General features: G+C 35.9%; 1 protein-coding gene and 1 pseudogene across 4 annotated transcripts in view; both read left to right on the forward strand.

Moving 5' to 3' along the window:
* The first annotated feature begins 533 nt into the window (after window positions 1-533).
* LOC113496647 lies at window positions 534-2,977 on the forward strand (annotated as a pseudogene).
* A 1,498-nt stretch (window positions 2,978-4,475) lies between these two features.
* Window positions 4,476-16,288, forward strand: part of LOC113496523 (band 4.1-like protein 4) — a 37,021-nt gene continuing 25,208 nt past the window's right edge. For all 4 annotated transcript variants that reach the window (XM_026875767.1, XM_026875768.1, XM_026875766.1 and 1 more), the window contains exon 1: window positions 4,476-6,232. The gene's annotated coding sequence lies outside the window, so the exon portion shown is untranslated. The remainder of the gene's footprint in view (window positions 6,233-16,288) is intronic.

Raw genomic sequence — 16,288 nt, forward strand, 5'->3', positions numbered from 1 at the left:
TAAATACAATGACATAATCAAAACAGGTTAAGTAACAGAATGAACGTTCATAAATGTGATTGATGACCAACTTGTATTTCTTAGCCATAGCATTTGACCGGTTTTTAAGCCGTAAGCCTTTTCTTTCTCACCGACACAACACTGTTGTGTGTATGTTAATCTTAAAATTAACATTCGGAAACGTCATCAAAACGACGCCATCTGTTAATATTCCGTGAGTATTTTTGACCTTTTAGTTCGTCATTCCACCGTCAGATGGAGCGCGCGAAGTCTGTGATACACCGATAAACCAAACAAACACACACGAAGTAGTGTTGGCAGACATAAATATAATATTATACACCTTAGCCTTTCTGTTTAAATTTAAGTTTTACAATAATAATGTCAACATTTAATTAAGAAAATTATTCTAACCTTTAAATTTAGAATAACTGTAATAATATATAGTTTTAGCATTTTTCATGCAAATATTGCTTATCGAACTATACAAATACTGAACGAAGACCTAGTTTGATTCATCGCAGACTGCGATAATAAAACAAAGCTCAGTCTGTGCCTGTGTATGCTGAGGCAGTCGTGTCTGTGCACTTTTTTTATTAAAATCACCTAGTGAACATATGAGTTAATGTATTAGATAAATAGTCAAAAAACAAGTGGATTTATAACAAAATAACGTGATAAGTGGATCAGACTTTTGCGGAAATTATTGTGCAATTCTGTGCAATACGTGTTATGTTAAATAGGCGGTAAAAGATCATTTGGTGTCTTTCTCCTTGGCGTTAAGGATAAATGAATGACGGTAAATTTTTGGATTGAAATTACAATCGTTTTGTCAAGCTAAAGCTAATTTTATAACTGTTAAATTACAACATAAACATGAGCGAAGCAGAAGCTCAACAAAATGACAAAATCTGCATCGAGGAAGATAACGTGGATATTTCTGGAACTTCGACAGTGCTGGACAACACCGGAAGTGACGAGGCTAGTGATGATAATGAAGAAGACGACTTAGATTTAAAAAGAAGCAAATTAGAGTCAAGCATCATATCTAATACCTTTGACAACTTACTTGAAAGTGCTGACAAAAGCGATGATAAGAAAAAAATAAAAAAAAAGGAATGGGAAACTTTGGAACACAAGGGTCCTATATTCCCTCCTGAATATAAAGCGTTGCCTGATGATGTTAGATTTATTTACGATAAAAAAGAAATAAAGCTTTCTCTGGCTGCTGAGGAGGTAGCCGGTTTTTATGCTAAAATGTTGAATCATTCATATACGGAGAAAAAAAAATTTAATGATAACTTCTTTACTGATTGGTGTAACGTAATGACAACTGAAGAAAAAAATCTTATAACTGACTTTGCCAAATGTGATTTTACTAATTTGAATGATTACTTTAAAAGGTTATCAGAAAATGAAAAGAAACGCACTGATGAAGAAAAAAAAATGTTGAAGTCAAAACATGAGAAAATCCAAAACGAATATGGTTATTGCATCATGGATGGACGAAAAGAAAAAATTTGTAATTATAAAATAGAAGCACCTGGATTATTCAGGGCGCGTGGTACACATCCGAAAATGGGTAAATTGAAAACACGAGTGAAACCTGAGGAAGTTACTATCAACTGTTCTATAGGTAAGGAACCCAAACCACCAGCGGGTCACGAATGGAAAAAGATAATACATGATAACTCTGTATCTTGGTTGGCCTCATGGGTCGGAAAAGTATCGGGAAAAACTAAGTACGTGGAGTTAGACCCTAGTGCAAAACTAAAGCATGATAAAGATAGACAAAAGTATGACACTGCGAAAAAGCTTCACAAATATATTGACGGAATAAGGAAAAGTTATATGGAAGACAGCAAAAATAGTAGTAAGTCAGAGTTAGAACGACAACGAGCAGTTGCTCTATATTTTATTGATAAACTTGCACTAAGAGCTGGTAATGAAAAAGAGGAGGAACTCGCTGACACAGTTGGGTGTTGCTCCTTGCGTGTAGAACATGTCGAATTGTACGATTTAAAAGAAAACAAAACAAATGTAGTGGAGTTGAATTTTTTGGGAAAAGACTCCATCCGATACTATAATGAAATTTCAGTAGAACAACATATTTATAATAATCTTAATAATTTTAAGGAAGGGAAGAAAGATACTGACGACCTTTTCGACAAACTCGATACGAAGTCGCTGAATGATTACTTAAAAGAATTAATGCCTGAACTGACCTCTAAAGTATTTCGCACGTATAATGCCTCTAGGACGTTGCAAATGAAGTTGGATGCCTTTAATAATAATAACGCAACGGTAGAACAAAAGATTCGGTATTATATACAAGCAAACCATGAAGTCGCCACATTGTGTAATCACCAGCAAACCGCCCGGATACCTGATGCGGCAAAAATAGAAAAGTTGAGAAATAAGATAATACTCAAACGTCGTGAAGTTGCTTGCGCTAATACTGAAGTAAGCAAAGAACGTGCTAGAAGAGGTTTAACTAAACTAGAGAAAATATTAGATGAAAGTGAAAACAAAAAAGTTGCCCTTGGTACGTCCAAGCTGCATTATATGGATCCTCGGATAACTATCGCTTGGTGTCACAAACATAACATACCGATCCATAAAGTCTATAAAAGCAAAGGGTTACGGAGTAAATTTAAATGGGCGATCGAATTAGCAGATTATGATTTTGTATTTGGTTAATACTCGGAAGACTAAAGTTTATATTCTTGTTTTTTTTTATGCATAACAGTACAGTAGTTTGTAAGTTTTTTGCTGTAGTAATTTCTAAAGTAGACATACTAAGCTTTGAGTATAAGAGAGAAAAAAGTCGTAAAATGATCTAGGAATGTTTAATTTTTTTTTGCAATTCTAGAAGTTAGAGTATTTTATTATAGACAACAAAATATTAGGCAAAACAACGTTTGCTGGATCAGCTAGTTATACACGGTGATTTTTAGTCGTCTTAGAAAAGCAGCCCAGTTCAATATCCGACAAGTAAAAATTGCATTTTAAATTTATTGAAATCTCATAAATACCTATTTTTTTATCATGAACGTGTTCTAGTCATAGGATACATGAACTGGGCTGCTTTTGTAAAACGACTAAAAAATCACGGTGTATATAAATATAGAAATAAAAGTAGTTATTGTTTCTATTTGTAATAAACATTTATTCATTATCTATTATATTAAAATTATGTTGTATTTATGTGCCGCAAATTGCAAAGGCGAAAAACAATTGAATACTGATGTTATAGAATGTTATAGTAATAACATAGTTTTTATTTCAAATATTTATAATTGTATGTTTTAGAAATGCATTCAAAATGTTCATTTTAAATGTTGACATTCAGTAAAATCAATTTATTAAATAAATTTGCACAAGATTTTGTTTTCATTGAAGTTGACGACTGTTAAGAATCTAAGATAGATAGTTTTTAAAAGCTTCACAGCACATCACATTGTTAAAATATCTACTATAAACTTTTGCTTGTAATTTTTTCTATTACAGGGTTCTATTCAACACAGTTTCTCGAATAGAGGGCCCCAATTCCGTAATTTACAATTGCCGATGAATGTATATAAATAGGATTATAATGACACTATTTGTATTATTCTAAGCATTTTTCCAACACAATAACTAAAAAATCAGTACGGGGCGGAACACTTACTCACACACAATTAATTTCAAATTGTTATGCTGGCAAAATGCTTCAGGGCAACGTAATAGCTTTATATTGAATTAATCTAATTGCCATGCATTCATCGGCCATTGTAAATAGCAAAATTGTGGCCCAGTATTTAATTGGCTTGTGTCAATTTTTATTCATATATTTCAACATTAAGACTGTAATTTAACCAAAATAATGTTTAAAACAAAAAGCTGGCTACGATCAGCTAAAACAATTCTAGTGATTCAGACCGGTTCGGCGTTGATGGAATAATAAACATTGGTGTACATGACTCATACAGTAATGATATTGGGTTCGTTAACGCACGTAGCACTGGATCTCAAGTCATGCGCAATTCGCAAACCATTACAATGTTGCGACTCGATGATCTGTCGAGTGCAGACTTGCATTGTTGCTAAGCAAAATTTACAAGAATGAAAATTTAATTCATTCAAGTTTGCAGCTTGGTGTAATAAGTAGATTTTAATATCAATGAGTTATCTATACTTATCTATACTAATATATAAAGCTGAAGAGTTTGTTTGTTTGTTTGAACGCGCTAATCTCAGGAAGTGTTCAATAGACCATTCATCGAGGAAGGTTATTATAATTTAAACATGTACACCTTTTCATATAGTATAATTTTGTAATTATCTTCCAGCCCGACTATGATTTAATTATTGTATGCCTAAATAGGCTGATTGTAGTACTGGATTATTATTATTTAACACCTGTAACCTACCCAATCAACACAATAAAGATACATTGACTTTGACTTTGAAAAACGGGGAAAATATTCATCTTCGAGGGCTTCCGTTCAAAAATTCCTAACTCATATCTTCTAACTACGCGGACGAAGTCGCGGGCAACAGCTAGTGTTAATATGTCTGTAATCTGACAGTTTTAAATCGACCTCGAAAAGGAGGTTATCAGTTTACAATTTATACATTAATAAGTGGGATTCTCAGAATGACTAATATATGTGCTATTGACGCAATTATCGCAATAAGTTTTTAAATTACATAATCCTGTTGTTCTCGTGGTTAGTGGCCCAATTGCTATACCATAGGTCGTGGGTTCGATTCCCTACCAGGACAACGGTCACTGGTTCTGTGTCTGGTTGTAATTGATCTATAATATGTATCTACATATTTAGGAATATTTAATTACAGAAATTTACTGTGCTTTGGCAGATATATTTTTAGATTATCAAAGTTTATTGAGGTTAGGTAGAGACTCGCTGTGTCATATCAAGTTATAGTTTTTATTTGACCACAGTCCCACACGTTTGCTTATCTGTTTGTATAATTTTTATACCTACATCATGTTATAAAAGAGGAAAATGGTTTCAAAGAATTAAATGTGCATGTTTACACACTTCTGATTAATTAAATTCAGATATGTAACGTCTATATGAAAATTATACATAGATACAAGAGCTATTTAAATATTGAATTCTCTTTTAATATCTGAGTATATGCTATATTTATGTACATAGATGTCAATATGCCAAATAAACGTAACGTTTCGGAACTTTTTTATTTTGATACCATGATTACTATGTATTTAATCTTAGTCCTTTGTTTTTGGCTCTTAAAAAAGGTAAACAATGATTTTGGGCTGTCTATTTTTACAAACACATTTTTAAATAAATAAATAACTGATATAAAGTGTCTACTCAATTCAGTTATCTTCTTTTGTTATACACGGGTTTTAAGTCGCGTTTCACTTTTTTCAAATGTTTTTTACACAAATAGTATCTGAACAAATGGTGTATGAAACAAGTGTAACTTTTTTGGGGCTTTTAAAAGTGCCACCTGTGCGACTGTAAGAACTACTGTAAAGGCCACGCTCAGCCTCACTTTGAAGTTAACGCGATTAAATCTATCATGTTAGTCATAGATGGCGCTGTCGTATTGTTTAAAAGCACTAATAGAGGGCGCTGCTCCGGCACAAAACATTACTTAGAAGTGATCCGAGCGAGCTTTTGTCTCCCACGCAAAGCTCAAACTCGTACAACGTGTACGGGCAGCGATACTTTTATGGGTACGCAATACATTTCTGGTTAAGAATTCTTACTCGTCCGTAATTTCACACAGAACGGGCAATGTATCTTATTTGAGAAAAAACGATCGTGTTTCGTAGGGAGCTGGTAGTGTCGTGGTGAGCTGGAGTTGTGAACGCGGGACCGGTAGGCAGCGGCCGGCGGCAGTAGATTCGTGTTCGCTAACATTGGCAGGTGGCACGCTGCCCCACACAAGCCTCTAACTTGCGCTCGCGATTTCATCTCTTTTGTACATAACATTTGTGATCCCCGTTTGGTGTAAGTTCATAAACTGTTGAGTTTTAGACAAGTTTATAATGGAACAATGTAATCTGTGAACTAAATAATAGTGTCGTGAAGTGTTCGAAGAAATACCGGCTCCGTCAGTCGTGTTGTCAAGTACGATTTAAGTGCAAAAATAATCTTATTGAAGTTAAAACTGACGATGATCAAATATTTCGTATGATGCTCTTCAGCTTAATTAGTGACAAGTGAACATTGGACATCATTCCTAGATTGTAAGCATTGTTCTTTATATTCAATGTTTTTTTTGATCTAATACCTAATTAAGTATTCACAAACACCTGCCTCGACTACTAACTCAACTTTGTACAAGGCGTACTCCAATGGCTAATAGTTACGGAAAGTTAAGCTGTGGGTAAATAGCTCGGTTCTTAATGTTCTAGTAATTGTATTATGATCTAAGACTAATCGTTTAAGGTTTAGAGCAATTTGTCTGGAAGTGCAAGAGGAAGTTGGATTATCTTTGTATAAAAGAAACTAATCAGTTGATTGTTGGATGGTTTGAAGAGTTGTCCATAAGCAATGTTTTCGATGAAGGCCGGCACGGGCTGTGCGAGGCCACGGTTGAGTTGAATGGCCGCCGGCGCGGACGCGGTCGTCGCGCGGACCGCGGTGCATCCATCGCTGGCCGCACTTACCTCACCTTGGCAATAATCTCATTTTGTTTCGTAGCGGAACTGATTATACAGTGGCCTCATGTACTTGTGAAATCTATTTACGGTAGAGTTTTTAAAATTACCAATTACAATATATCATCATCATAATAGAGTGGCTTAACCCTGATTAAATTGTGTTTTGAGCGAATACCCATTTGAATGGGTTTCTTATATCCTTATAATAAATAAAATTAAATTTATATATAAAATGACACTACTGATAATTCGCCAGATAGATAGTTGACTAGGTAAGTTACCTTAATCTATAGTGTGCCGTACTGACTATCTTCATTGGTACTTTCGGTAGGAGATGTCCCCCTGGGACACTGCCATCTTTCTTCCGTTCTATCTCATCCTGTCAGTGATACAGAGGTCGACCACGTTTATAGCTTATGCTGGGTACCGTGTCTTTGTGTTCAGGTCGATATGTTACAACAATAATTTCTGTGCACATGGTAATATACGCTTCAATATTTTCTACCTGTATCTGTTTGGTTAAGCTTCAAACTCTACTTCCAAGTCCGTATCCAAACATTAAAATGCATTTAGCAGTATGAGTATCGGTCTAAAATACTGTAGTATGTTAAGCACCCAGTATAAGTAATTTCCTCTTGAATATGATAATATAAAGTGGTTACTTGGGAGCCATTTGGGCACGTAATGAGAGGGTCAAGGATGCTCTTGTCCTTTGCAGAGATTTGTAAATCGCGGTCCACTCCACAACCCACTTCCAAATAACCCGAAAAATAGAATCATCGACTTATATTTTACTTACGATATTAAGGTGATTAGGGTATGGGGTATTACGAATGATCAGGGCAATTAAAAGGCAACCATGGAAAAAATAAATTTAAACCACGATTCATTGATCGCATCATCAAAAAGCAAATGCGTATTGAGAGCTTCATGGATATTAAGTAAAAATAATATCTACATCAATAAATCGTCATAGCTCTACATTGTGAAATACGATTAAACATACACTTAGATACAATTCTCCTTTATTGGTAGCAAATTATACCATACCACGTTAAGCCAAATTGTTAAAAAAACGGAAACCTTCGGTTTGTCATGTTCGGTTGTCTGTCCATCCGTGTGTTATAGCCATTTTTTTCCGAACTATAAGAGATATGCTGTAGAATTCGGTAAGTAGATGTATTCTGTAAATTGCGTTGAGATTTTCATCCTAAAATTGTGGTGTATCTATGGATAAGTCTTTTAAAAAACGTATATTTTATGTTTTTCTTTCTAAACTGAAAAGTGCGCAAGTCGCTCTAGCTCCAAAGTAGTGAAAAATGTGTTTGTTAGATGTTTTTTTTATTAGCCTTACCAATTCCTGTTGGTTTATCCACGTTTCTACTTTAAATATCCAATAAGAAGTTGTTTCGATAAGTGCACAATTTAATTCATAATTAAGGTAATTGTGATTTTATCTTCCATCTTTCCTCTTGTCCCTCGTAATTTTTGCATCTTCTGCTTTAATATGCCAAGCAATGTTCAGGCTCATATTTGCATTTTGTGTGCTTGATATAGGCACGGCTTTATGAGTGTAGTGTGTTGGACCAAATACTCAATAACTTTGCTAGTGATTTTATTGGATTCTAATCATACTTTTATCAAACACAGACCATAAGATTTTTACTAGTTTTCAAACTGGACAAATGTCTAGTAATGCTATTATTTTTTATTCTACTAAAAATCCTTTTAAGTTTAAATAGAAAAAAAGTGTTGAAATATTGATTGTAAAATTAAAATTAAGCCAATTTTATGAGGAGCATTTTTTTCATGTATTGTTAAATTGAATTTTGCATAAAAAAAAACCTTAGCGTATATAGCTTTTATTTCTTTTTTTACTAAGACTTATTTTGCATAACGAAAAATAGTCAATGTGAAAGAGTCCAATAACACATTGCCAAGTACAGAGTCATGGTTCTCAACTCAAATAGACAAAAAGCTTAATATCTCGAAATTTTACTGATTGCAGCATTTGATATCATCAGTGATACCTGGCTTAGTCACCCAATCACTGCAGGGAAACTGTTTTATCATGATTGTTAATCCCGATGAAAACATGATTTTCATTGAATTGTGATGAATTACCAATTAACTGTCTCTGTTAATCGCTAAATTAATTAACAAATATAATTCACGTAGATGCAACCACATTTGACGATTGTATATCGTAAATCGTAATGAGATTGTTGGATAATAGAATGATTGTTAATAATGAGACGATTTCTCTGGCAATCACAATACTGCAACGCCATACAATTGCTCATTCAAATATGTACATAGTACACCTGTTGTAGGTTTCTATTTATTGTGACGGACATGTCGGAATCTGTGTGCGGTGTTGTATTATTGGCATGAATATTCGCGGGCATGCGGCGGGCGGCGGTGGCGAGGGCGGAGCGCGGGCGACGCGCGGGCGCGGCTGGCTGCTTCTGCCGGAGGACAATAGGGCCTTTGTTGCAACAATGCCCATTTCCGATTACCAGATTGAATCGTGTCTGTCAAAGCGCTCCCGTTCGAATAAGCGGTGGTAGAATTAAAGGATTTTTAACGATAAATCTATACTAATATATAAATCTGAAGAGTTTGTTTGTTTGTTTTAACGCGCTAATCTCCGGTAAAACTATTGGTTCAAATTGAAAAAATCTTTTTGTGTTCAATAGATCATTCATCGAGGAGGGTTTTAAACCGACACGCTGCGACTAATAGGAGCGAAGATACAATGAAAAATGTGGAAAAAACAGGGCAGATATAAATCATAACTTATATCTTCTAACCACGCGGTCGAAGTCGCGGGCAACAGTTAGTATAACATAATAGTGAATGTAGTAAAAATACCGGTCAGGTTTATTCTATTGAAAGGCTCGACACGTTTACTTTTGATCTTTATTTAGACAGATAATTTTCAAACTTTAAAAAGATAATAACAAAACCATACCAGAGCGTTCTATAACCACCTCTATATTATTTTCTGTAAAAAAGATTATACGAAATTACTACCGCGTCTACCATCAACTCCGAGCAAAACAAAAAGAAGTCAAAACATTGTTTCCGGCCGCAGTACATAGCTGCTTAGTTCTCAATAAGCAAGAATGGTGTGGAACCCGTCATGAGCTGTTTGCGGTCACAAACTTCCAATAGGAATCGAACTAATAATATAGCTTCAGCGTTACACTCTCGACTCCGGGGATTCTCAAAGTTTGGTTGTTATTTAATTTAACCTCTCGTTATGCGGGCGGATGAGTAACGCGCAGTCTGCGAAACGACGCCTGCCGTACTCATTGTTGCGGAAATTTAGACGAATTTGCGACGATCGCGTTTCATTAAGGGGCGTTTTAGTGCGAAAGGAGCACCGCTTTTAATTCACAAAGCGAGTGCGGTGCGAACGTAAAACAAAGTTTTAGAGGGGTTCTTCGTTAGTTGCTCACTCATACAAGCTGAAGAAGAGCGCCGTGGAGACTCACTGAGTATGTTAATCGCGAGCTTGCACCAACTTCCTTCCTTATGTATCACGTATGTTATATGCTCGAACTTTATCTAAATTTTCGAGGGAAGTTAATCTCAATATCATTAAATCCATAATAATCAATCTATCTAAGAAATAAACATCTTTTTTAACACTACAGCTGGTCATTTCTGTGTCAATATCGGTAACATATTGTATTTGCATAACATATTCATTTCAATGTCAATCATTGAAGCCTATCAATCAAAACGATCACATTGCAGATTTGTTCGCGTATAAACTGTAAACTTCATACGCAAACAAAGTTATAATATTTGAATGAAAAAGAAACTCTGTAAGTATAAATAAAACTTTATAGATTTATATTTGGTGAGCCAATAGTAGCCTGGATCAATTGTCATGTATAGAGTTAGTCAGATTGAGGAGAGCAACTTATGTCGATATAGTGGCATGGCAAGTCACGATAGGATGAACGTGTAAATCTTAATTATTAGTTAATTCTACCTTAGTCTGTATGCCACTGCATTCCTCCAAAACGGCAGGTCCGATTTGAATGGATTTTTTATGCGGTACAAATCAGCCGGGAAGTACAAAATTCGTGGGCTCAGTGCTTTAACTGCTAACTGCTAGTACTCAAATAATAAATGAGAGGCCGCTTAAATACTAAGAGCAATGCCCTGGGCATTTTTATGAGATAACAGCAGCTTTTTAATTAACACTTTTATTATGACGTCACAAAAAATAACGATCCCACAATTTCCTCGTTCGTACGGTTTCCAAGCTTGTGGATTGAGGCGCACAGCTATGAGCGTGCGAATTTTATACGTATTTAATGCTAATGTGCCCCGCTCGATGTACTAACGAATAACAGCGTAAACAACCGAAAGTTTTGTTTTATTTTGCACGTTATGTTACATACGTGTATATATAGTGTGAACTGTGAGTACTGGGAACAGAATATAAAAACAATTCTTTGTTGAAATACAAGCTATTGTAAAGTTCGTAATAAAATATCCTACTAGCCAAAAAGTTTATTTATAAAATTAATTATTGCATACTTGTAACACTAAGATACAAAACTTGGTAGAAATAAACAAGATATTGTTTTTGAGTTCATTGTATTATTGTTCTACAACTGTTATACAAACATGGCCAGTGGTATGTACTTTCTGCTTATGTGTAGTTACTTAACATTTTAATGTCGAAAATGGTTTTTTTTCAATCGACTTCAAAAACCAGAAGGTTCTCATTTGGTCTGTTTTTTTATGTGTGCTACCGCAGAACCCCGAATGGATTTACCTATTTTATTGATTCTTTAATTTTACGAAAAATTATATAATTTCCCCTAAAATAATCATCAAGTTTTGTTCAGTACTTTTAATTTGAAGTCGGATTTACCTTTTTGTTGTTAAAAATGTCATGCCGGTATTTAATTATCTATACTACAAAAATACTCTGAACAAGAACATTGTTGTAAACTTTGCTATAATCTGAAACATTAGAAATAATTCGGTTAAGCTGTCGAACCTAATAATTTAAAGACATTGACCCTTTCATAGTAATCATGGGCAAACAAAACAAAACCACAATACCGCGCTCTGGCTTAAGCCGAAAATAATAATGACAGTATAATTGGAGTGCTCTATAATAAACAATGCAACGAACTAGTATTAATTCCCAGGCGAGTTGAAAAATGTTAAACTGTGGGCGGGGCACAAGAGGTGAGCCTTCACATGATGCGTTACCGAGGCCGCGCCGCTCCACTGATTGTGGCTGCGAGCGAGCCGCCGCGGGCTACCTGCCTTCATTTGAGACTCCAGAAATTACTCATAATAACAAATGAACCTACTAATTTTCGAAACAAGAAAAAAATTCTGGCTTATAGTACTTGGAAGTCTTGGAACATATTACCGAGACATGAGTCATGGTCGAACATTTTAGGCGCCAATTCGCGCATCTCGAAGTCCTTATGATTATTTCTTATAACATAATAATACTACACAGTCTAACACGAACCTAGTAAATATACAAATGCCCTAGGTTTTCATATGTAGTTATTTACTTACGTTCTATTTCAACCCTGGTTTTGGCTTGTCTCCAGCCAACTACTCGGATCCAAGTCATCTGTTAAGTTTATTTCAAGAATATGGCGCTTAATGCTTAACATTATTTATAGTAACGTCTATTGAATATTATGTAAGTTGGTTGTTAGCCTTTGTATTACAGTAAAGTAGCGGGTTAGCCCAAAAACATATTATTTTTAGTCTTCTAGAACAGTGGAACTTGAAACGTAATTGCCGTAGATTGATCCCAACTTAGTACATGCATTGAAGGTTAAATTCGAAGCGCGAAAAGTGCGACCGGTTTTGAGCAGTACTTACTACATCCGTCCGCTGAGATACGGCCTCTTAACGACTTATTTCGTAAGACTAGCTTGAGCATCGTCTACACAGTGACAAAAACATTGACCACGAGTTCTTGTTAGGTGTCCGATTTTCCCCATCACTAGTCTAAGAATATAGGCTTCTCCCAACAGTCTTCTCTCCGAATCCAACTCTGCTTACGTTCTGCTCTTAGTTCATTGCGTCTCCTGGCGTCGGTCGTGTGGTGTAAACGCAGCGCTTTACATCAGAGGCGTACGTTAAAGCTCACGGGTAATGCGTGCGAGTTATTGCCGTATAAAATTGGAGTGATCCCATTCGACTTAATAGGAACGTACATACACACCGAACCTGGTAATTTAAAAAATAATGATGAGATCGTTCTGTCTGCCTTCATCTGTGAAAGGAAGAAATCCCTACATTTGTATTACTTTATTCAGGATCAATAGGCAAACAAACCTGCTTTGTACACTTTATTACGACGAGTTTATTAAAAATTATACGTGAAATAATTTTTGTGTAAGCAATGGTTACTCAGCTCGTAAAGATTAAATCAATATACTTATTACCGATGAAATTTCAATATTTAGTCGTCGATTTCAATAGCTAGCTCTATAAACGCATTCCATTGAAATTCATAAAACGTCGGTAGTTGGGAGTCATTTAGTAGCAGTTGGTACAAAGCCACTCATTCATGCAGCGAATCCGGACGAAATATTCACGTTCCGTTAGTCAAACGAACTACCAGTACATACCTGTTTATTGCTTATTGATGACGAGACCATGATAACCTTTTTTGGAATTTTACACTGTTTGTATGAATTAACCAGTGGATTTGCTATCATCGATGAAGTTCATTCATTCCTGTTTTTTATAATATCCTATCCGACTAACATTTGTAAGTATGGATGTTTGTTCCTTTTTCTCTCAAAAACCACTGAACAGATTGAGATGAAACTTGGCTCACACATAGTTTTTATCCCGATTTTATATTCTCGTGGGATCATTTTCGAGTAGCGGGCGGGCCTGAGGGCAGCAGCTAGTCTGTACATAATTCTCATACTTTTAGTAGTATTGACAGTTTCACCGCTGAAATTAATGAAATGGATTATTCTTTAGGGTTGTCGCGTGGTACCATATCAAACTAAGTACGGGCAAACTGTGAGAGAGCATTATGGTATTAAATGATAAATCTTTTCGAAGAGAGACCTTCGTATTTATATAGTTAGCATTCCGGTTTCTTGACTGATGGTTGGGAGGTAAAAAAATATTGCCTTACTTACATTTTAAAGTTACTGGCAAACATCCGTTTGAAACTAAGTAGCCAGAAGATTACGTAACAGGCTTTTTTAATTCATTGGTCTTAATTTATCGTTGGCAGAGGGCCTCTTCATAATGAACTGCAAAAATTTGAATACATTCGCATTAGTATATGTTGTTTTTAGAGAATGGCATAATGATAAGGCTAAGTAGCCGATTTGTTCCAATTTGGTTCGCCTGAATCGGGCAAATCATGTTACTGTACTAGTTCTTTTTTCTGAGATAATAGTATTTGGGCGAAGTAGGTACATTAAAAAATGTTTTTAAAGTGTGTCGGGCGAATCTACCCCTAAAATAATATTCAAAATTGAAAGTAGTGGATGCGCCCGATTCGAGACATCCACTACTTCGATCGACAACGTATAAAAGTGTTGCTTACTGTGAAACTGTTTAGCAGATAATATAGTTTTTTTTTTAATTTTATAATGTGACGGTTAATGTCGAACTTGGCACTTAAATAAACCTCTAGGAATATAATACATCTATATACAAATCTTTATGTATATTAAAACTTTACAGCACGGAGTGCAGCTAAAGTAGATTTACCCGATTGTCCAACTATTACTGTAGACACACGGACTCCACAAAGCCTGAGAAAGCGTTACTTATATGATGTAAGTAACCCTAATAACCCAAAGGTGAAAATAAGTCTGATTCTGAAAAAGTTTGGAGTAAAACGAGGTTACTATCGCGTTATTTTGCGAAAGACACATTTTGCACATGTTTGACATTTTGCGAAATATAGATAGATTTTGTGGCCAAGTATCGGGCATCATATTATTAAACAGTTGTGATAGTGTGAGCAAGGCGCGGGCCCGGCGGTGTCTCTCCTCGCGTAGCCATCAGTATGCGCGCGGCGAGTGCGTGTCGGCATGCGGTGCCGTCCGCTCACACCGCACACTGTTTATATCACCAATAACTAAGAAACATTTTTAAATAAACGAATTCCAAACCGTGTACTAGCCATGTCCTATTTTGGATGTGTTAGAAATCTATCCGTGACTTTTATGTAAAGCTTCATTCGCCTAAAATAATTAAATGTACCAGACTGCAATTTAAGTACACCTAAAATTACGTTTATTGAGTGCCGAAAGCCCTCCAAATCCTGGACGTTTCATGTATATCCGTAATCATACAAATTACAGAAATAAAATCAATCTAAAAGATAGAAATCGTAATGCCGGGAGGAATTTCTTAGAATAAATAAATTCTCTCTTCCTTTGTCTCATAAATCCTTTGTCCCTGCTTTATAAATTCTGTTTCTTATAAATCGCTTGTTATGCGTAACAACAAGGCATATTTCTCAACAAACAGTATTTTGCACCGTAGCAAAATGGAAAAAATGATACTCGAACTTTTTGTTAGGAACTGTTAAATCTCGTTACCTCGATGCACATGGGAAATATTATACGTGAGAACGGGGTTGGTAATAGTATAGAGACATTACAACGGCGCGCAAGAATATCGCCGGAGACTCGTGTTATTTAGATATCTCGTGTTGGCAGCGATAGCATCGGACTATCTCGTGTGTATCTTCTCAAGAAAACAAAAGAAAAATCGCAAATATCGAGTGCAACCGCGATAGAGCGGGGCTGCAGGCCGCGCCGCCGCCGCACCGCGCCGCGCCGCGCCCTGCGCCGCCACGATGTCAATCGCGACTCCTCTTTTTACTTCCTGCTCAGTCAGACAATGGCGGGAAAATGTTTCTACGTGTGGAGACAAGGCGCGGGGTGTGGGGTCAATAGCGGGAGCACTAATCTCTGTCGGGATCGTTCGGATTAATGGCTCGTATTGCCGTGTCTGTTGTTTGTTTCCACAATTCTTGGTCCCTCCTCGTCTAGTTGTTTGTTACAAGTTTCTTCGCAAGTTACATTCGCAGCGTTAGAATGACTTGTTTGGTTTATTGTAGGTGGTACCTGCTCTCGATAGTCTGCGCAAAATGAAAATTAACAACTTCAGTAGGTAAGGTTATTAATTGTTTAGGTTTTATCAATGGTTTAAAAGGGTTAATATTAATAACTCAAAACATAAAACGTGTTTATATAAATAAACTTACTTAGCATAGTCACAAATAGGTTAACATAAGCACTCAATTCACGATGTTCGTGCAAAACTTACTGCGACATTGAAAAACAATGAAAATGAAAAGCCATCGAGCGGATCTGAGTGCACTTGACCGACTTGGAATGAGTGCGCGGAAACCGAGAATATTTATCCTACAGCTAACAAAATAAGTTAAGACACACATTAAACTAGTAACCCAGGTAGATCGCTTTGTGCTGAAGTGGTTAATTCTTCGTTAGTTTAAAGTAAAGCCCAGAGTAAAGTTGTTGACCGATTCTTATACACAATAAAACAAACGCTATAAGTATGTTGTACTTCACACACACACACACACAGTCAAACCAGTGTAACGGTTTTGTGGGGCTTAGTTAA

The sequence above is a fragment of the Trichoplusia ni genome, chromosome 8 (genome assembly GCF_003590095.1).
Source record: "Trichoplusia ni isolate ovarian cell line Hi5 chromosome 8, tn1, whole genome shotgun sequence".
NCBI classification, from domain to species: Eukaryota; Metazoa; Arthropoda; class Insecta; order Lepidoptera; family Noctuidae; genus Trichoplusia; species Trichoplusia ni.